General features: G+C 42.1%; 1 protein-coding gene across 1 annotated transcript in view; it reads right to left on the bottom strand.

The window, feature by feature from the left end:
* Positions 1 to 3,226, bottom strand: part of LOC132222878 (zinc finger protein 551-like) — a 199,871-nt gene extending 196,645 nt beyond the window's left edge. The window contains exon 1 of the mRNA XM_059678219.1: positions 3,199 to 3,226. The gene's annotated coding sequence lies outside the window, so the exon portion shown is untranslated. The remainder of the gene's footprint in view (positions 1 to 3,198) is intronic.
* Between the last annotated feature and the right edge of the window lie 19,079 nt (positions 3,227 to 22,305).

Genomic DNA, 22,305 nt, shown 5'->3' with positions numbered 1-22,305 from the left:
CCACACTCTACATTTCAACTTCTATTGCTATGCTCTGTTCTGATACCCACCTGCCACAAAGAGTGGATCAGCAGAAAGCCAGGCTCACAATGTCCCTTCTGAGCTACTAATACCATTACCACAGTGACCATGATTCCCTGTATTAAAGTGATCTGCAGTCCTGGATGATGTGGTTCAGTTGGTTGAGCATAGACCCATGCATTTGTGAGATCTCATGCCTGGGTTGTGGGCTGGATCTATAACAGGGGTTGTGCAGGCAGCAACCAATCCTTGTTTCTTGCTCATCACTGTTTCTCTGTCTCTCTTCCTCCATTTCTACCTCTAAAATCAATCAATCAATCTCTCTTCTCTCTCTCCATCCTATCTAATAATAGACAAACGTGGTAATTGATGGTATCTTCGCTATGCTTCCCATTGGCTAATCAGTGCGATATGCAAATTAACCACTAACAAAGATGGCGGCTAATTTGCATACTGCAGGCAGGGCAGGACAGCGAGAGCCGCCATCCAGGCCCCCTTTGCGACCCCAGAAGCCGCCTGCCTGCTGGATGTGATCAGATCCAATCCCGGGCCGCAGGCTGGCCCAGAAGCCCCAGGCCGGCCGCTGAATCCCCAGAAGCCACCTGATATGGCAATATCTCTATCAGTAAGCACTCTGAAAGTCAGGGGCATAAATGCACCAATTAAAAGACAGATTATGAGGTTGAGTGAAAAACAAAACCCACTTTAAATATAAAGACACATATAGATTAAAAGCAAATGAATTAAGCTGCAGCCTGTTTTTCTCAGTGGATAGAGCATTAGACCATGGACTGAAGGGTCCAGGTTCGATTCCAGTCAAAGGCATGTACCTCAGTTGCTGGCTTGATCCCCAGTTCCTATCAGAGCATGTGCAGGAGGCAACCAATCAATGTCTCTCTCCCTTTCCTTTTACTCTCTCTAAAATTCAATGGAAAAATATCCTTGGGTGAAGATTAACAAAAACAAAGTAAAAGGATTTAAGCAACATTAAAGAGATTATAAGAAAAATATATTCCAAATTTTGTTAGTTGTATAATGGTTATGTTTAAATTATTAACATCTAAGAAATTGGGTGAAAGGTACATATAATATGCTGTAGTATTTTATAGTTTTTTTTTACATGTATGAGATTATTTCAAATTAAAATATTAAAAAATTGAAAATTAATAAAATATTAATTGAAATGTATCTGCATTACATGGAAAATCTCCTAATTGCTTCTAGCATAATTTATTAATTTTTGCTAAAATTTACAAGGGTTCAATTAAAAAATATCTTAATTCTAAATGATATGATAGAAAATATATAATAGTGCAGTTATAAGCACTTAGCTGAAAATAAAAATTTAAAGAAGTGAATTTAAAGAAGGGATTAGCCAAAGAAAATATATGCACTACCCATGGACACAGCCAACAGTATGCTGATAGCCAGAGAGAAGTGGGGGGCAAGAGCTGGGTAGAGGGGGCAAAAGGGGGGAAATAGGGACATCCTATATAATAATAATAAAAGGCTAATATGCACATTGATTGAACAGCAGAATGACCAGTTGCTATGATGCGCACTGGCCACCAGGGGGCAGACGCTCAATGCAGGAGCTGCCCCCTGGTGGTCAGTGCACTTCCATATGGGGAGTGCCACTGAGCCAGAAGCTGGCTCATAGCTGGCCAGCACAGTGGTGGTGGCAGGAGCCTCTCCCACCTCAGTGGCAGCACTAAGAATGTCCAACTAATGGTTTAGACCCGATCCCTTGGGGACCTAAGGCTTTAGTTGGACATCCCCCAAGGGCTCCCTGGCTGCCAGAAGGATGTCTGACTGCAAGCTTAGGCCTGATCCCCCAGGGAGTGGGCCTAAGTCGACAGGTGGACATCCCCCAAGGGGTCCTGGACTGTGAATGGGCACAGGCTGGGCTGAGGGACCTACCCCCAGTGCACAAATTTTTGTGCACCGGGCCTCTAGTATGTATGTGTGTGTGTGTATAGTGTTTTTTTGTTTGTTTTTTTTTTAATCCTATCTGCCAGTTCCTGATTCAGCTCACTCTTCACTCTAAGCTTTTGCATATTCTGGAACCTATACCCTATAGGACCTCCCTTTTGACAACAAGGTCCACGTCATGAAGCCCTACTCCTACCCTTAGGATTCTGGGCTTAGTGTCTGGTCATCGTCCCCAGGGCCAAGGGCTACAAGAGCAGCTGACAGTCCCAGGACACCAGTATGTCAGGGGCCATAAGTGTGCGAGGCTCTGAAAGAAGCTCCTCAAACCCGTACACCATTCAACTCTGCATTTGTGGGAATTCAGGAAAAGAAAATGGTCTGTTTAGAGCCTGGCTACCAGCAGGCTCTATGGCAGCGGTTCTTAAACTGTGGGTCATGACCCCTTTGGGGGTCGAACGGCTCTTTCATGGGGGTCGCCTAAGACCATGGGAAAACACATATATAATTACATATTGTTTTTGTGATTAATCACTATGCTTTAATTATGTTCAATTTGTAAGAATGAAATTGGGGGTCACCACAACGTGAGGAACTGTATTAAAGGGTCGCGGCATTAGGAAGGTTGAGAACCACTGTTCTATGGGCTCACCTGCTCAGTACCCTTGTCCAGCCCAGAGGAGAGGTGCCCTCCAGATGCCTGTGTTATCTCGGGGCTCAGTCCTCAGGGCTCACTCTGCCAGTTCCCTTATCATTTACAGGACTTCCCCTTCCTGTCCACAGCTGCTGTCCTCTGTCTTCCAGTCTGTCCTTCCTCTGAGCAAAGTTAGGAAAAGTTAGAATCCGGCCTCAGAAAATTCCCTCTTTTTTTCACAACCACCTGTGGCCCCAGCGTTCTGAGAGTGAAAGTAAAACTCCTCGTGCAAAACCACACCTCATCTCTTTGTTGCCTTTAGACCCACAACAGGCCCGGGTTTTCCTAATTCTCCTGCCTCAGCCCCTCCCCCGTGTCCTTAAAGGTGGCACTGCAGCCTGTGGCCCTCATCCCCCATCACACCCTGTGTCACCCAGGAGAGACTCACTGTTCTGGAAGCGGCTTCCTGGGCGGCGGGACCCGAGAGGCGCCGGTCCCCAAGGCTGGGGGGTTAAACGGGGTCAGGCTGCGGGGACGCTGTGGGCAGAGAGGAGTCCCGGAGGCACGGAGGCCCCAATCCCGGCCTGTTGGTGCCCAACCAGCCTCAGACACACCCCGCACAGCAAGGACGCTGCCTCCTAGCCTCCTCCTACTCACGTCCAGTGGGCTGAGGAATGTGAAGCTTTGTAGAAAGTGAAAGGGTCAAAATGCCCGCCAGAAAAAGGAAGGCGGAAGTCCCGCCCTAACCGGATGCCCTGACAACAAAAGTGCCCTTTAGCTCCGCCCACGTCAGGCGTTGCTTTCTGGGTAATGTAGTTTTCTCAAATGCCCACAGGAAGGCTAGGTTCCCAGCCAATGACACTGGAGAATAAAGGTGATGTGTTCAGCAAGAGGACCTGAGGAAAGATAAGATGGGACCAGAGGCCTGGTTAACTGGAACAGACTGGCAGATCTCCCAGGAGAGGGCTGTGGGGAGGACTGGGAGAGATCCCCCAAGGAATATATGCACAGGGGAAAATGGGAGACATCTGTAATACAGTCAAGGATAAAAAAATTACTTTTTTTAAAATTTTAAATAATATAGCCCAGCTGGTGTGGCTCAATGGTTGAGCATTGACCTATGATCCATGAGGTCATGGTACTATTCCTGGTCAGGGAACATACATGGGTTGTAGGTTCAATTCCCAATTGGGTGCGGGTGGGGACGTGCAGGAGGCAGCAAATCAGTAATTCTCTCTCATCATTGATGTATTTATCTCTCCCCTTCTCTTCCTCTGTCCAAACTCAATACAAATATATTTTTAAAAGTATACACATATATGCATAGTCCATGGACATAGACAATAATGGGGTGAGGGCCTAGAAATGGTGTGGACAGGAGAGAGGTAAGCAAAGGGCAGTGAGGATGGAGGAAACTGGGATTATTTTTAATAGATTCTATAATAAAAAAGATAGTTTGCACACATGGCATGGCTCAGTTTTTGGGTATGGACCCATGAATCAAGTTATCTCTGGCTGGATTCCAGGTCAGGGCACATGCCTAGGTTCGGGAGCTCCATCCCTGTAGGGGGCATGCAGGAGACAGCTGATCAATGATTCTCTCTCATCATTGATGTTTCTACATCTCCCTCTCTCTCTAAAAAATCAATTAAAAAAAGGAATAGTGTTAGGATTGATCTGAGTCAACAACACTGAGGTGAATGAGGGCTATCACACTTCTTTCAAGTTCTCAAAGAAAAATCATGCCTTGGTCTCTCTCTCTTTTTTTTTTTATTGCTTAAAGTATTACAAAGGGTATTACATATGTATCCATTTTATCCCCCCACCCTAGACAGTCCCCTAGCCTCCCCTATCACCCAGTGTCTTATGTCCATTGGTTATGCTTATATGCATGCATACAAGTCCTTTAGTTGATCTCTTACCCCCCTACCTCCTGCCCCTCAACCCTCCCCGGCCTTCCCGCTGCAGTTTGACAATCTGTTTGAGGCAGCTCTGCCTCTGTATCTATTATTGTTCAAAAGTTTATAATGGTCTCTATTGTCCATGAATGAGTGAGATCATGTGGTATTTTTCCTTTATTGACTGGCTTATTTCACTTAGCATAATGCTCTCCAGTTCCATCCATGACGTTGCAAATGGTAAGAGTTCCTTCCTTTTTACAGCAGCATAGTATTCCATCGTGTAGATGTACCACAGTTTTCTAATCCATTCATCTACTGATGGGCACTTAGGCTGTTTCCAGATCTTAGCTATGGTGAATTGTGCTGCTATGAACATAGGGGTGCATATATCCTTTCTGATTGGTGTTTCTGGTTTCTTGGGATATATTCCTAGAAGTGGGATCACAGGGTCAAATGGGAGTTCCATTTTCAGTTTTTTAAGGAAATTCCATACTGTCTTCCATAGTGGCTGCACCAGTCTGCATTCCCACCAGCAGTGCACAAGTGTTCCTTTTTCTCCACATCCTCTCCAGCACTTGTCGTTTGTTGATTTGTTGATGATAGCCAGTCTGACAGGCGTGAGATGGTACCTCATTGCTGATTTGATTTGCATCTCTCGGATGATTAGTGACTTTGAGCATGTTTTCATATGTCTCTTGGCTTTCTGGATGTCCTCTTTTGAAAGGTGTCTATTTAGGTCCTTTGCCCATTTTTTGATTGGATTGTTTATCTTTCTTTTGTTAAGTTGTATGAGTTCCCTATAAATTTTGGAGATTAGGCCCTTATCAGATATGTCATTGGCAAATATGTTTTCCCACACAGTGGGTTTTCTCGTTGTTTTGTTGATGGTTTCTTTTGCTGTGCAGAAGCTTTTTATTTTGATGTAGTCCCATTTGTTCATTTTTTCTTTAGTTTCAAGTGCCCTAGGAGCTGTATCAGTGAAGAAATTGCTTCGGCATATGTCTGAGATTTTGTTGCCTTTGGATTCTTCTAGAATTTTTATGGTTTCCCGTCGTACATTTAAGTCCTTTATCCATTTTGAGTTTATTTTTGTGTATGGTGTAAGTTGGTGGTCTAGTTTCATTTTCTTGCATATATCTGTCCAATTTTCCCAGCACCATTTATTGAAGAGACTATCTTGGCTCCATTGTATGTTCTTGCCTCCTTTGTCAAATATTAATTGAGCATATTGGTTCGGGCCGATTTCTGGGGTCTCTATTCTATTCCATTGATCTATATGCCTATTCTTGTGCCAGTACCAGGCAGTTTTGAGAACAGTGGCTTTGTAATACAACTTGATATCTGGTATTGAGATCCCACCTACTTTGTTCTTTTTCAGGATTGCTGCAGCTATTCGGGGTCTTTTTTTATTCCAGATGAATTTTTGGAGAGTTCGTTCTAGATCTCTGAAGTATGCCGTTGGTATTTTAATGGGAAGTGCGTTGAATTTATAGATTGCTTTGGGTAGTATGGACATTTTAATGATGTTGATTCTACCAATCCATGAACACGGTATGTTCTTCCATCTGTTTATGTCTTCCTCTATATCTTTTTTCAACGTCCTGTAGTTTTCTGAGTAGAGGTCTTTTACCTCTTTAGTTAAGTTTATTCCTAGGTAGCTTAATTTTTTTGGTGCAATGGTAAACGGGATTGTTTTTATAATCTCTCTTTCTGAAAGTTCACTATTGGTGTATAGAAATGCCTCAGATTTCTTGGGGTTAATTTTGTATCCTGCTACATTGCCAAATTCATGTATTAAGTCTAGTAGCTTTTTGATGGAATCTCTAGGGTTTTGTATGTATAATATCATGTCGTCTGCAAATAAGGACAGTTTTACTTCCTCTTTTCCAATTTGGATGCCTTTTATTTCTTCTTCTTGCCGAATTGCAATGGCTAACACTTCCAGTACTATGTTGAACAGGAGTGGTGAGAGGGGGCATCCCTGTCTTGTTCCTGTTCTTAGGGCAAATGGTGTTAGTTTTTGTCCATTGAGTATGATGTTGGCTGTGGGCCTGTCATATATGGCTTTTATTATGTTGAGGTATGATCCTTCTACTCCCACCTTGCTGAGAGTTTTTATCAAAAATGGGTGTTGAATTTTGTCAAATGCTTTTTCTGCATCAATTGATATGACCATGTGGTTTTTTTCTTTCAATTTGTTTATGTGATGTATCACGTTTATTGATTTGCGGATATTGTACCATCCTTGCATCCCTTGGATAAATCCTACTTGGTCATGGTGTATGATCTTTCTGATGTACTGCTGGATCCGATTTGCTAAGATTTTGTTGAGGATTTTGGCATCTATGTTCATGAGGGATATTGGCCTGTAATTCTCTTTCATTGTGTTGTCTTTACCTGGTTTTGGGATTAGGGTGATGCTGGCTTCATAGAATGAGCTTGGAAGTGTTCCTTCCTCTTGAATTTTTAGTAGTAGTCTGAGGAGGATAGGTTTTAGTTCTTCCTTGAATGTTTGGTAAAACTCCCCTGTGAAGCCGTCTGGTCCTGGGCTTTTGTTTGATGGAAGCTTTTTGATGACTGCTTCAATTTCTTCCATAGTTATTGGCCTGATGAGATTCCAAAGGCAACAAAATCTCAGACATATGCCGAAGCAATTTCTTCACTGATACAGCTCCTAGGGCACTTGAAACTAAAGAAAAAATGAACAAATGGGACTACATCAAAATAAAAAGCTTCTGCACAGCAAAAGAAACCATCAATAAAACAACGAGAAAACCCACTGTGTGGGAAAACATATTTGCCAATGACATATCTGATAAGGGCCTAATCTCCAAAATTTATAGGGAACTCATACAACTTAACAAAAGAAAGATAAACAATCCAATCAAAAAATGGGCAAAGGACCTAAATAGACACCTTTCAAAAGAGGACATCCAGAAAGCCAAGAGACATATGAAAACATGCTCAAAGTCACTAATCATCCGAGAGATGCAAATCAAAACAGCAATGAGGTACCATCTCACACCTGTCAGACTGGCTATCATCAACAAATCAACAAACGACAAGTGCTGGAGAGGATGTGGAGAAAAAGGAACACTTGTGCACTGCTGGTGGGAATGCAGACTGGTGCAGCCACTATGGAAGACAGTATGGAGTTTCCTTAAAAAACTGAAAATGGAACTCCCATTTGACCCTGTGATCCCACTTCTAGGAATATATCCCAAGAAACCAGAAACACCAATCAGAAAGGATATATGCACCCCTATGTTCATAGCAGCACAATTCACCATAGCTAAGATCTGGAAACAGCCTAAGTGCCCATCAGTAGATGAATGGATTAGAAAACTGTGGTACATCTACACGATGGAATACTATGCTGCTGTAAAAAGGAAGGAACTCTTACCATTTGCAACGTCATGGATGGAACTGGAGAGCATTATGCTAAGTGAAATAAGCCAGTCAATAAAGGAAAAATACCACATGATCTCACTCATTCATGGACAATAGAGACCATTATAAACTTTTGAACAATAATAGATACAGAGGCAGAGCTGCCTCAAACAGATTGTCAAACAGCAGCGGGAAGGCCGGGGAGGGTTGGGGGGCAGGAGGTAGGGGGGTAAGAGATCAACTAAAGGACTTGTATGCATGCATATAAGCATAACCAATGGACATAAGACACTGGGGGATAGGGGAGGCTAGGGGACTGTCTAGGGCGGGGGGATAAAATGGATACATATGTAATACCCTTTGTAATACTTTAAGCAATAAAAAAAAAAATAAAATAAAATAAAATAAAATAAAATAAAATAAAATAAAATAAAATAAAATAAAATGTCAAGGGCAAAATACAAAGAGAGAATCTTAAAAGCAGCAAGAGAAAAACAATCAGTTACCTACAAGGGAGTAACCATATGACTGTCAGCTGATTTCTCAACAGAAACTATGCAGGCCAGAAGGGAGTGGCAAGAAATATTCAAAGTAAAGAATAGCGAGAACCTACAACCTAGATTACTTTACCCATCAAATCTATCATTCATAACTGAAGGTCAGATAAAGAGCTACACAGGTAAGAAAAAGCTAAAGGAGTTCATCACCACCAAACCAGTATTATGTGAAATGCTGAAAGGTATTCTTTAAGAAGAGGAAGAAGAAAAAGGTAAAGATAACAAATTATGAACAACAAATACACATCTATCAACAAGGGAATCTAAAAATCAAGTGAATAAATAATCTGATGAACAGAATAAACTGGTGAACATAATAGAATCAGGGGCATAGAAAGGGAGTGGACTGACTACTCTCAGGGGCAAATGGGGTGTGGGGGTGTGGGAAGAGACTGGACAAAAATTGTACACCTATGGATGAGTACCGTGGGTGGCGGGGGTAAGGGCAGAGGGTGGGGTGGGAACGGGTGGAGGGGAGCTATTGGGGGGGGAGAGGAACAACAGTAATAATCTGAACAATAAAGATTTAATTGTAGAAAAACATTTAGGCCATAAATAAATGAGCTAATAGTGTTTTAATTATTTCTAAACTAGTAATGATTTTACTTGTTGTTAATGAAAATTTCATTCTTAATTTAAAATAAATCTAAGTTGTTTTAAGTGGATGAAATCTTTGGACTTATGATGGGGGACTATTGATTATCATTTATGTTAATTACGTAGCTTCACTAACTGCTATAAAATTACTTAAAGTGAAACCAGACAAGCAAATGGGCCCAGGCTGCTGGTTAATACTTGAACGAATGTAGCAGAGACTGGGTTGACTCATATATGGCGTTTATTCCATTAATGTGGGCAGAATGGGAGAGCAGCAGGTCATCCACAAACATCTGCTCTACTCTCCCCATAAGCCAGCTTCTTCTCTTGGGTAGAATGATACAGACTCGATGGGAAAGTAGAAATTACACGCAAGGGGAAGTAGGCAAGGTACAGTGGTTACAGGTTACAGGCAATGCGGGTTTGGGGTTTGTAAGGGGCAGGTGCCTCAGGGACCAGCTTAAAGGCAACCAGGTTGTTAATCGAGGCTGTTCTGGGGAAAGGAGGATGGCTGCATGCCCATGTTAGCTCCCATGCCCCAGGGCGTATAACTCTCAAACAGATTAGAATGTGCTTTCTCTAATCAGAACATAACAATCACAGTTAACAGAGCCAGATTAATACTTATTATTATAGCTAGACCCCAATATTCTATTCCTGCCCATAACAAAGGTACAAAAATGAAAAGAAATCACACCTAAAGCTGTTATTTTTTTTTCATAACTACCTCAGTCAATAACTCTTGTAAAATCTATCCCATAAACGTAACATGCTTCATTTGTAGGAGGCATGATGAGATTTAAAATGATGTCAAACGAAATGTGCTCTAAACTGGAAACAAATTTATCGATGCCGTGAGCAGTCAGTGCTAGGGGACCAGGTGTGTCAGCCCTGCAGAGGGGGAGGGGGAGGGCTGCCTCCATGGTGGAACACGGGAGAGAGCACACAGGACCCTTTAAATGAGTGTTTGTGGAAGGAATGAGTGAGTGACAGAGAAAATGGCAAGTGTGAGCACTGAAGACCTGTCCCAGAGGAGAGAGAATCATGGGACAGAGGCTGAGAGCTCCAAGCGGTGACTGGCCAGTGTCAGATCCTGCAAAAGTCAAAGGCGCAGGGGAGGAAGCCTGCAGGTGCTACTGCTCAGTTTGGCTCAAAGCAGTGGGGAAGGCAGCTCCCACAGATGCAGGACCTCAGGGAAGAATAGGAAAGGAAGTGACAGGAGGCAACTTACAGGAGAGGTTTGGTGAGGAAGGAAGGGGACATGCAGGTGGCAGCTGTACAGAACACCATTAGATTAGGTCTGGAGGGGTTCTCTACCTGCCTTCCTCCCTCCCTCCTTCTCCTGACACTTCCTGGTTGAATGGCCTTGGAAAAATCCAATGGATCACTATACGCTGACCTCCTGTTGTGATATAAATCTCCTATAAAAATGGGATTCAACTAATAGGAGCATAAAATAAACGCTCTTGCACGGTAAACAGGAAACCTCGCTTTCCCATGCTCTCCTCCTGGCAAAGGGAGCTGGTGGATTCCAGGGGCTGAGAAGACTGGGGGGCTGAGCAGGGACCCTGGAGACCCAACGCCCCAACAGCACTGACAGTGACGAGCGGTGAGGAAAACTAGGACTCAATTCTACATCTCATTTTATTACAAACCCGTCCTTGTGTTCCAGAATCAATGACTACTTAATACAAAATTCAAAGCACTCAGAAAATGGACCATGTTAACATTTCTTTCTCAGTACTTTAGCTCAAATGGAGAAAATCCGTATAGAACAAAAATCACTAGGTTTAGTACATCCCACAATGAGCACCGTTAGTAAGCAATAGGAAAAAATATGTGTCATGAACCCGGCCAAGTACACACAGCAGCAGGTGAGACTCCCAATGCAAACAAATGACTCCCTATAGAACATTCATAGAGTGTCCCCCCAACAAAGGTATACAGAGATCAGACTCCCGAAAAACATGAATGACTCCCTTTGGAATATAAACATGGAGTGTCCCCAAGAATGGTGTACAGAGGTCAGACTCCTGATAAAATGAATGACTCCCTATGGGATGTAAACATAGGGTGGTCCAAAAAATGTGCACACACTGAAAAGAAATAATAAATCAACTCCTGAAGGACAGGAATGACTGCCTTTTGAACATAAATATAGGGCACCTCCCCTCCAATGTACACACAGGTAAGACTCCGGTGGGAAAGAATGACTCCCAATGGAACAGAAAGTAGAATTCCAAAAAAAATGTGCACACACTTTAACAGCTGATAACTCACTGAATTTTCACCCCTTTTCAAGTTTAACTGATTCGAAAAAAATGGGTGAAGCCAAACTAAGCTTTGAATGAAGAAAATTTCTCCACTAGGCTTTTTATGGGGATACAGAAAAGATAAAGTTGAGGAATCCAGGGCAGCTATGGAAAGAGATACGTACAAACACCAAACCGAAGGAACGATTCTTGTTGTTTGTGCCTCCTTTGCTTGCCTTAGTTCTGGTCCAGGCGCTGCGGCTGAGGAAGCAACGGAATCGCAAACACCAAGAATCACTGCGTTCTGTCTGTTCACATCTTCTGTCAACAGCAGCCCCGATGCCTGGACTGTGGCCCTTTCTGCGCCAGACACCTCATCCTTTATGTGTCCCCAAAAGAAATTCCAGAGGGTACATCTTTGTTCAAAGTTTAGTCTGGCTTCACCCATTACGTCAAATCTGTTAACCCTGAAATGGACTGAAAATTGAGTTATCAGCAATTAAATTGTGTTTACATTTGGGGGGACACCCTGTACTATATATATTTGGGGGGCACTCAAAGCACATATATTTCACAAGTGTGAACACATGTATGTAGTATTTTATATTTGGTTCTTACCCTTGGAAGTCACTCAGAAATAATAAATCAAAGTGTCATCCTCAATGGGGGACCCTGGGGCACTGCAGCCACTTTGCAAAATCAGGCTGCACTGCCTCTTGCACATGTTCCCCTCTGCACACTGTGGACACTTGCTGGGAGGGAGAGGGCAGGGCTTTTCACTGCCCCATCACCCAGGCCGGGCAGACGCAGTGTTTATAGAAAACTGGCCCCAGGAGCCAGCTGCAGAGAGGCAAAGCCTAAAGCCACCTCAGGAAGACAGCCCTGGCCTGAAGGACGTGGGGCCCAGGCCTGGCTTGGCAAGGATCTGGGTTAACAGTGAGCCTGACTCCAGGGTCCACCCAGGGCCTCCAGGTCTTTGTGGTTTGGCGGATCTGGGCTTCTCCTGGGACCACTAGGCATCTGGGAGAGGGAGTCGAGTTGCCAGACCACAAGGGCCCAGCCCTGAGAGAGTGCATGTGTGTATCTGCTCACCTGCACTTGCACACGCACATGCATATGCACACACATGCTTTAATGGAGGTGAAGTAGCTGACACGTGTCCTAAGGGGCATGCTCACACAGTGTCTGCCACTGGAAAGGCGGTTTGTCATTGCACTGTGAGCATCCCCAGGCCAAAGTGGATTTGTTCAAAAGATACCAGTGGCTGGAGGTTCGGACAGGGGTTTCACATATGGGGGTGTGACCCTTAGGGCGGGCACAGCGTTGTCACTAACAGAACAAATGGAAGCAGCACGGAGCCCTTTCCTCCTTCTGCAGCCAGTCGGGCACCGCAGGCCGACAGGAGAGGAGGCCGTTGTCTTCAGAAGGCGTGTTGGTAGTTTCATGGCTCTGATTCTGCTTCGGGGTCAGGAGGAGGGGGCCACTGTGGGTCCTCTGGCCTTTCAGTACGGGTCATTGGTGGTCCTTAGGGTTTTTCTTTCTTATGGTTTAGGTATTTTGCATTTTTTGTGTTTTCTTTTTTTTTGGTTTTTCATAAATGAGGGAGGGTATTTGGTGGATGAACTGGTAAAAGGAAGGGAATGTCCAGTATCGGGAAAAGGGAGAACCTTTTTTGAAGGGGGTGGGATGTTCAAGGAAGATGAGGACTGAAAGCATTTCAACACAGCCGGGCGGGCTGCTGGACACTTGTCTTTGTTCTTCCCTTCGTTCTTTTTGCGCCCAGTGGGTAAATGGTTATCCCCAGATCACCAGGAGAAGACGAAAACAACACAAAACAGCAAATAAATGAATTTAAGAACAACAAATGACTCTACATTGGCTAAATGTACTTGGGAAATCAGAATCCTGTCCTGCCCAGAAGAGATGGAAACAATCCCCATGGCACAACCAGAATCAGGACTTGGTGAATGATTAGGCTCTGACTCCATCTAATTAATTCAGTGGCAACCTTGTGCCAATGCTTTACTGAGCAAGTGAGGAGAAGTGCCCCTCCCCAAGCTTAAGTAGTACAGGCAAGAGAAAACAAAAACTGCGCTATCCTGCCACCTACTGGACAGCTAAAGAAAGACCTCAAATTATCAACTTGTTGAATTGTGGAAAGGAAAATGTTCCTAAATAAGAAAAGTGCTCATCACTTCAAATGTGTCAGCAGAGGAACAACCCATCAAGCAGCATGGACCACCAGGGTAACAATTACACAGGAAGACAATGACTATATTCTCCAGAATGGAACTCAAAAAAATGGGTGACTGTGATATAAAGGAGAGAGAAAGCAAAACAGCAGTCATGAAGACACTCAACGAGATACAAGAAGGCAGTTCAATGAGCTCAGGAATAAAATTTATGAACAAAAGAAGGACCTTACCAAAGAGATGAAAACTACAAAATGAACCAAACGAATTATGGAACTAAAAAGCTCAATGAAAGAGATAATGAATGGATATATTAATAACTGATACGCAACAAAAGCTAGTTGCTATGTCAAGATGGCCTGACATTGCCATCTTAGTCATCAGTCATTCAAGGGCTGGCAAGATGTAGACAGACATAAGTGAACTTCACTTAAAAATGCAAATATATAAAATAAAAATTCAAATATTTCCTTCATTTCACTGTTTAGAAAATGTACAGCTGCTCAGCAAAACATTTTACAAAAACTGAACTAAAAATGCTATAAGGAAAGTAGCAATTAAGAATGTTCTCTATGTAAGAAGATGGCAGAAATTTTCACTTAAAGACAAATATTAATCAGTTTAGTATTACAAGTTTATTTGATTCATAAAAAAAGATTCTCGGAGTAGGAGCACCAAGTTTTCCATTGCCTGCAAAGCTATAATCAGGATTTCCACCACAAGGTGTCTCCAGGTCCGGCCTCATATTAGTAGTACTCAGTCATCTGCTTTGTGGTTCCTGCAAGAAGGAGCACTTCGGTGCTGCCCTCTGCTGGCTGCTTCTGAGCCCTGTGAGGATTGTAAACAGCAGATGCTTAGTATTTTATTTTTCCCTCAATGACTTGCATTTTTTTTAAATAGCCACAATAATAAATGAAATTTCCCATTAAATAGCATTTTAACAATGAAAATGTGTCAGAGCAGAGCTACTCGATTCAAGTATAGGTTCTAAACTGTTCTGAAAAGTACTTAGGTTTCTAGGGAGTGGGGAGAGGGGGTCCGAGCTAAGGAATCCCAAGTCAGGAGGCTGTCAGCGATGCAGAAGGCTTATCGGGTAATACTTGCTGCCTCTGGAAGGGCGGTACGTACAAGATCCTTGAAGATGCCCTTGGACATACTTAGTAGCCACTTTAGAGATTTTTTTAAAAAATCCCTCAAAGACATTGCCAAGCATTTGCCTTCACCACCCTTGTACAATACACTCATTTCCTTGGAGATGTTAATCATTTGACACTGAGGCATAATTTAGAGCAACAACCTCTAAGGAGAACAAGATAGCCTGGCTGGAGGTCAAATGACCAAAAACAGCTCCAGAGGCCATTGCTTATAGCATTGTTACCAAGGCGTTGGAGGTGGGATCTGCCCTTTCTGTCTTCCCCACACCCTCCTCCTGCAGATCACATTATTTCTAGCCACTTTGTCAATTTACTGCCCCTCACCCCTACGTTAATCTTTCCCTATTTCACATGTATGTCTTTATATAGAGTAGAAAACTATAAAGGACAGTTTGTCTAACGGCGCCCTCTAGTGATAATAACAAAGGTCACAATCAAGAAAGTACATTTACCAAGTACCTGATTGTGTTGGAGTCACTTAACCCATTGTGTTTAAGTGGCTATCTTAAATGTTTCTATTTAGGGGAATTCTGACAAGCGATTTTATAATAGTACTAGAGGCCCGGTGCACGGAATTCATGCACTCGGAGTGGGGGTCCCTCAGCTGGGCCTGTGCCCTCTTGTAGTCTGGAAGCCCTCGGGGGATGTCCGGCAGATGGCCTAAGCCAGTGATGGCGAACCTATGACACGCGTGTCAGAGGTGACATGCGAACTCCTTTTCTTTGGTTGATTTTTCTTTGTTAAATGGCATTTAAATATATAAAATACATATCAAAAATATAAATCTTTGTTTTACTATGGTTGCAAATATCAAAAAATTTCTATATGTGACACAGCACCAGAGTTAGGGTTTTTCAAAATGCTGACACACCGAGCTCAAAAGGTTCGCCATCTCTGGCCTGAGCTGTCAGTTGGACATCCTTAGCACTGCTGTGGAGGTGGGAGAGGCTCCTGCCACTGCCGCTGCACTCACCAGCTATGAGCCCAGCTTCTGGCTGAGCAGTGCTCCCCCTGTGGGTGCGTAATGACCACCAGGGGTCAGCTTCTGCATTGAACTTGTGCCCCCTGCTGGTCACTACGCATCATAGCGACCAGTCGTTCCACCGTTTGGTCCATTTGTATGTTAGCCTTTTATTATATAGGATTGCTAAATTATAGAGCTTCAAGACATTCAGCTTAATGACTGGTAGATCAGGTTAACTATATGAAAATATTAAGGGGAAAAAATTAAAGGCACGGAAAACCAAAAAAGGAGGAGAGATGCAACTGTCCTGGAAGAACATCTGAATGGTAAGTTCATTTGCCAAAGTTATACTATTTAGTTAGCTTTCACGCCCCACTGACCTCATGAACCTGGCACAATGGTAATTATGTTTTAAGTTTAGAGGCTAATTACTGAGTTAAATTTATTTTCTCTGATTCTGCATTTGACTTACAAAGTTCGTTTCCTTTCCAATAATTTGCTGCGTTCCAATACTGCTTGGGATAGTCACATGTGTTTTTCTGACTCTCTTTCTGCTATCATCTTGAGAAGTTTGCAACAGCGGAGTTCTGAGTTCCAAATGACTTCTATTTGAAGCATTATGAGTACATGTTAACGGCTCTGAGATTTTTTGAGACGCTCTGTGTGTCTAAAGCAAACAAAAAGGATACATTTTTAAAGTAAGTATACCATGAACAGTTACAATTGTCTTCTTTAGTTTTGAGTCAATGACTCAGAGGTCAGTCTTAAGTGTGAAAAAAATCTGACATTTAAAATATTTATCATCAATGTCCACTGAATTAAATCTGAGTTATAAGGTTAATCATTCTTCTATGAGTACTCATGTAAACTGATAAATCAAGGAATAATAGAATCAGTTTAAAATTTTAAAGTAGAAAGATATAACTTAACTCAAGAGTATGGAACAATTTTTCAATCACATTCCCCTTTCTTTTTTTTCTTTTTTTTAAAAAAATATGTTTCACTGATTTTTCACAGAGAGGAAGGGAAGGGGATAGAGAGTTAGAAACATTGATGAGAGAGAAACATTGATCAGCTGCCTCTTGCATACCCCCGACTGGGGATGTGCCCGCAACCAAGGTACATGCCCTTGGCCGGAATCGAACCCGGGACCGTACAGCCCACAGGGCAACGCTCTATCCACTGAGCCAAACCGGTCAGGGCCCCCTTTTCTTTCAAATAGTCTTGTTTAACATCAACTGGTCTTAAAAATAAAATGATCCTCCGCTAAGAATCATTCAGAAAGATCAATTCGGTGATAATAATGATGGAAACTGAAATACTAAAAAGGAAAAACAAATGCCACCTTCTTTCCAGAAATCTGTAAAATAAATTGCCATTAAAGGAAGCAAAGGAAAGGCAAAACCCCTGTATTTATCAGAAACGTATTTTGCAGTGAAGTGATTTATAGCACATTAAATCAACAAATTAACCTGTAAAAATAAGTCGAGTTGTGTCAATTTGTCTGTTATTTCCGTTATCCTTTCATCAAGCTTCGGTGTGTACTTTTCTACTTCAAAGTCTTCTGCCATATGCTTGTCCTGATATCTTCTGAGCGTTTTTGCCATTTGTTTCCACTTCTCTTCCTCAGCCTCTAGTTCTTTACATTCCTTTAGAAGTGCTTCCCTTGATAACTCCTCTTGAGCTGTCTTTTCTTCATCCAGACGTATACAGTTTGAAGATGACGGTTGCAGTTTTCCAATAAGATCATCATTCTGCATGAAGAACAGGATCTAGTTTGGTTATGAAGGTGTGTTCCCCAGTATGACATTTTGAAATGAATTCAATGGCAATAACATGTTATCTGTATGGTGGTAGAGTTTTGGATTGTGGAACCTTCAATTACTCAGAATCAAAACCAAAGTTAAAATGACCAGGACTCACAAAAATACATTTACTGGTGCCGCCTTTGCCACACAACATCTGCACTTGACTTTATGCTCCATTTCTATGACTGTTTCATGTCTTTCCTCCACAAAATGACTACCCGTTGGCCCTTAGTAGAAAGTCTCTTACCTCTTCCCCCACCTTACCTCTTCACAATCTTTAAAAAAGTTTTAGAGATATCATATTGTGGTTTTCAGAACTGTCATCAAATGCTTCCCAAGATAAGACTTTCAAAATGAGAGTAATTCATGACTCTTACAAATATGGATTCTAATGCCATAGGTCTTTTACTGAACCAAAAACATTTGGTGCTAATTAGAATTGCATTCCAAGAAGAAATGATTCCCTGGATTACGGAGAAATTAAAACTCTTACTGTTAAAGTTTAGCGACATAAACTCTACATTTTTTTTTAGAACCAAAACAGTGGGCGTGGGAGGCTTAATTCAATAATGCTATCTTGAAATTCTTTGTTACTTCCCACAAAATAAGGGAACATAGTAAACAAAACAACATCATCACCATCAACAACAAACTTGCTGGCAGGTCAGTGATAATGGTGACGGCTGTGTCTGGTGCCGTCTGACTCTCTCCCCAGGGAAGCTCACTCTGGGAACCCAGCCACCACGTTGTGAAAAACGAAGCAGCCCCGGCCACATGGTCAGCCTCATACAGGTGTCCAGCTGAGACTGCCCCGGGAGCGTCCCAGCCAGAAGCCCACTGCACCTGACCAACCCGTGAACAAACAAGCCTTTAGATCAGCAGTTCTCAACCTGTGGATCGCCAAGCTGCGGGTCGTGACCCCTTTGGGGGTCGAACGACCCTTTCGCAAGGGTTGCCTCAGACCATTAGAAAGCACACATATAATTACATATTGCTTTTGTGATTGATCACTATGCTTTATGTTCAATTTGTAACAATGAAAATACATCGTGCATATCAGACACTTATATTACGATTCAAAACAGTAGCAAAATTACAGTGATGACATAGCAATGAAAATAATTTTATGACTGGGGGTCACCACAACATGAGGAACTGTATTAAAGGGTCCCGGCATTAGGAAGGTTGAGAAGCGCTGCTGTAGATGACTCCACTTCCCAGCTTCAAGTCATTCCAGCTGGTGGCAAGTGGAAATGAAATGAGCTGGCCTCACTGCAGATTTGCGCACCAGGTAAGTGCTGCTTTAAGACACGAGGTTTGGAGGTGGTTTATTAAGCAGCAATAAGTAACTGGCACAGATACGGACATTGAGAACAGAATGCTGGTTTTCAAAACGGCGGCCAAATAGGTGGACGTGTCCTGCGCCTTCTCACGGAGCAGATAGAAGGGACAACTAAATCAAATAACATCCACTCGGAATTGGCGAGTTAAACAGCTGGTGAGACAATCCATGACCCATATATATGCTGTATACAAGAGACCCACCTCAGAACAAGGGAGTCCCACAGACTGAAAGTGAAGGAATGGAAAAATATCTTCCAGGCAAATGGAAAGGAAAAATAAAGCTGGGGTAGCAATACCTGTGTGTGACAAAATAGACCTCAAAATGAAGGAGATAACAAGAGATAAGGAAGGCACGCGCATGGAGATGAATTTGCTGGCTCCTTCTTCCCCCCAGGCCTGAGCCTCCAAGCAGCCTGGGATGAGCTGGTGATTCCAAAGGCCTGACAGTCAGCCTGGTCCTCCCGCCACCCACCCCGATCCCCTGTTCACCATCGCTGGTCCATGGGAGCCTCGGGTTGTGGTGGGGCAGGAAGGCCAAGAGGTCAGCAGTTCAGCCTGCTCACCAGTCCCCAGTCCCGCCTGACCCCTCTCGTGGGCTGTGGGGAGAGACCAAGAAGTGGTCAATGCCACCTCATGGCGACTGGTCGTTTGGTCAGTCTGGTCATTTGGTCAGTCTGGTCATTAGGGACATGGGCTTTACATATATTAACCACAATGAAATACACAAGAAAGCTGCCATGAAAAGTAGTACCCTAAAACACTTTATATTATTTAACCAGCTATAGATTAACTGATGACAGGTTAAATTTCATACATACTTGACTTCTGCTTTGATCTTGTTTGTTCTTGAAATCTGGTTTCTTATCTTCTAAATGCATATGATGACGTGATTTAATCTCCAGAAAAGTCTCTGTTGTAGATAGTTTTCTTTTGGTATCAGCCAGTTCTTGTTGAAGTTGTCTCACAGTTGCCTAGGAAGATATTTCTGTTACTGATTTTATAAATCAGATAATTTTAAATTATGTTACTAATTGACTAATTATTGTATTGTTCTCCATACAAACAACTATAAACCTACTTTTGTCCTCCCCTGGGTATATATATCTTGTTAGAGTCATATGTTATTATCATAATGTTATGACAATCATCTATGACTGGAAAAATATCAATTCACCTTCTTTTCCTCATATGGACATGCTCCTGTTTGCTTAATCAGGGTAAAGTCACAGAAAATTTAACCCTCCTGCCTCATCAGACAGCTGATTCAGTCCCACTCTCAATCCCCCTCCCCCATAAATCTCAAAGCTTTACAATCTACTAACATCTCAAAGAGAAATGGGCATTAGGTGCATCAAGTGGTAGTAAGTTCGATATTATGGAAAATTTTCTCTTTTTATTTATTTTTTAACCAGAGTCTTCAATTAACTTCAGAGCTCCTCACACATTCAATCCCCTGCTCAAATCCTCCCACTAGGTTCCTAACTTAGAAGGAAAGTCATTCCAATGGCCTTCAAGGCCCTAGGTAATCAGGCCTTCACCTCCCTTCCTGCTACACATAAACCCTGCCACCCCTCACTAATCTGAAATGGAAATCCAATGCCAAGTTCATGAATCACAGAGAGCTACAATTCTCTCGGTCTTGGACAAACTGATCCCCAAATGATAGTAATTAGGCCTCAAAATGAGAAACATAAGCACATTATTTGTAAAAGTATTCAAAGAATATTATAAATAGTAGGGGGAAGATTAAATCAAGTATAGATTTGCAAAAACTCATCATATTTGTCCCAAATTATGATGTAATGAAAAGTAGATGCCTTGAAAAGAGTTGAGAGGTCATATGAATATATTACTTGAGACTGAAATATTTCCAAATTTAATTCAAATTGTCATGAATAAAAATAACATTATACCAACTCAAATATATAAGATGCTACTGAAGGAAAGGTACTATATGATACAGCATCTACATTTCAGTTCATCTGGAAATCTGAACTTAGCTGTCAAATTAATCCACTTAATTGAATCTTGATTTCAAAATACTCATTTTAGGTAGAGCATTTCCATTTATCTACTTCCTAATGGTTTTAAATTTGGTGACATAAAGATTAAAATTATTATGCTATCAATGTAAGACCAAATTATTAATATAAACCTATATCTATTAATAGTCTATAATGTAACCTCTTAAAATTTCATGGGCAGCAAATGTCTTTACTCAGAACAAAGCATCTTTCAGGTCTAATGTTCATCTACTGGATACAATGTCTGCTTTGAAGCTGATAGAGCAAACACATTTATAAATTATACATTTTATATATGTATAATTCAGAGAAGAAGGGAGAGGGAGAGGGAGATAGAATCATCAAAGATGAGAAAGAATTATTGATTGACTGTCCCCTGCACTCCTACTAGGGACTGAGCCTGCAACCGGGCATGTGCCCTTGAGCAGAATTGAACCTGGGACCATTCAGTCCTCGGTCAATGCTCTATCCACTGAGCTAAACCAGCTAGGGCTATAGTCTCTACATGTTTAATATTCAATTAGATTCAGCATTTAGCCATCATCAAATATTACTCTGAATTTTCTCTTAGGAAATTTGAAAAATACTTATGTGTCTGGATACTTACATTTCTTTCTGCATTATCATTTTCATACTGATGTATTGTTTCTTTAAAACCATGCCATTTGGTGATTAAGTCCATCATTATTCCATGCAGCTGAAGAACATACTTTTGATTTTTATGATCAAATATTTTTATGATATCCCGAATCTGATCTTGGGTGTTAATTACCGTCTTTTCTTCTCTGTCAGCTTGGTTGTGATCCTGATCCAGTTGCTGTTGAAGCAACATCATTTCACTCTGTAGGTGGGATAGCCTCTCCATGAAGGATTCCTGCTTTCCAGTGTCTTTATCCACTTCACCTGGCTCCTTCAGAGACACGTGTTCAGTTTCCTCCTTTTGACACTGTTTTTGACTGAGGTCTCTTTCTAAACCTTCTAAAACCAATGTCCTTTCTTTGAGAGCATCTCTTAGGTGGTGAAGCTCAATTTCTAAGCTACTGTTTTTACTTTCCACTTCAGAAAGTCGTTGAGAAAGAATCTCATTGTTATGTTTTAGGTTAGACATATCCAAATTCATTTTGTCCCATAAACAAAAACTTTCCTCTCTTGCTCTCTGGAAAGCAAGTTGTAGCTCTCTTTTGGATGCCTGACAATGCTCATGGTCCTGTACAGCTGTAGCTAGTCTAGACCGGTATGATTCAACTTGTGCTTCCAGTCTTCCTCTGTTTTGTTGTTCAATCTCCAGTTTATGCTTTAGCATCCTAAGCTCAGCTCTCAGAACTTCAAGCTGTGCATTGTGTTGAGATACTGTTTCTGTTATTGTCTTTTGAGGATGGTCCTTCTTTTCTCTGCCAATTGCAATGTCCTCAAAATATCCTTTTCCCATTTCCAGGGTCTGATTTTTTACTGAGTCCATTTCCAGTCTTAGCTTGGCAATTTCATCCCACAACATGCGCTTTTCATCCAATAGACATTTTTCTTTTTCAGAACTCTCA

The sequence above is a fragment of the Myotis daubentonii genome, chromosome 21 (genome assembly GCF_963259705.1).
Source record: "Myotis daubentonii chromosome 21, mMyoDau2.1, whole genome shotgun sequence".
Taxonomy (NCBI): domain Eukaryota; kingdom Metazoa; phylum Chordata; class Mammalia; order Chiroptera; family Vespertilionidae; genus Myotis; species Myotis daubentonii.
The sequence above is the reverse complement of the archived record's forward strand: the minus strand, read 5'-3'. Positions and strand labels throughout refer to the sequence as shown.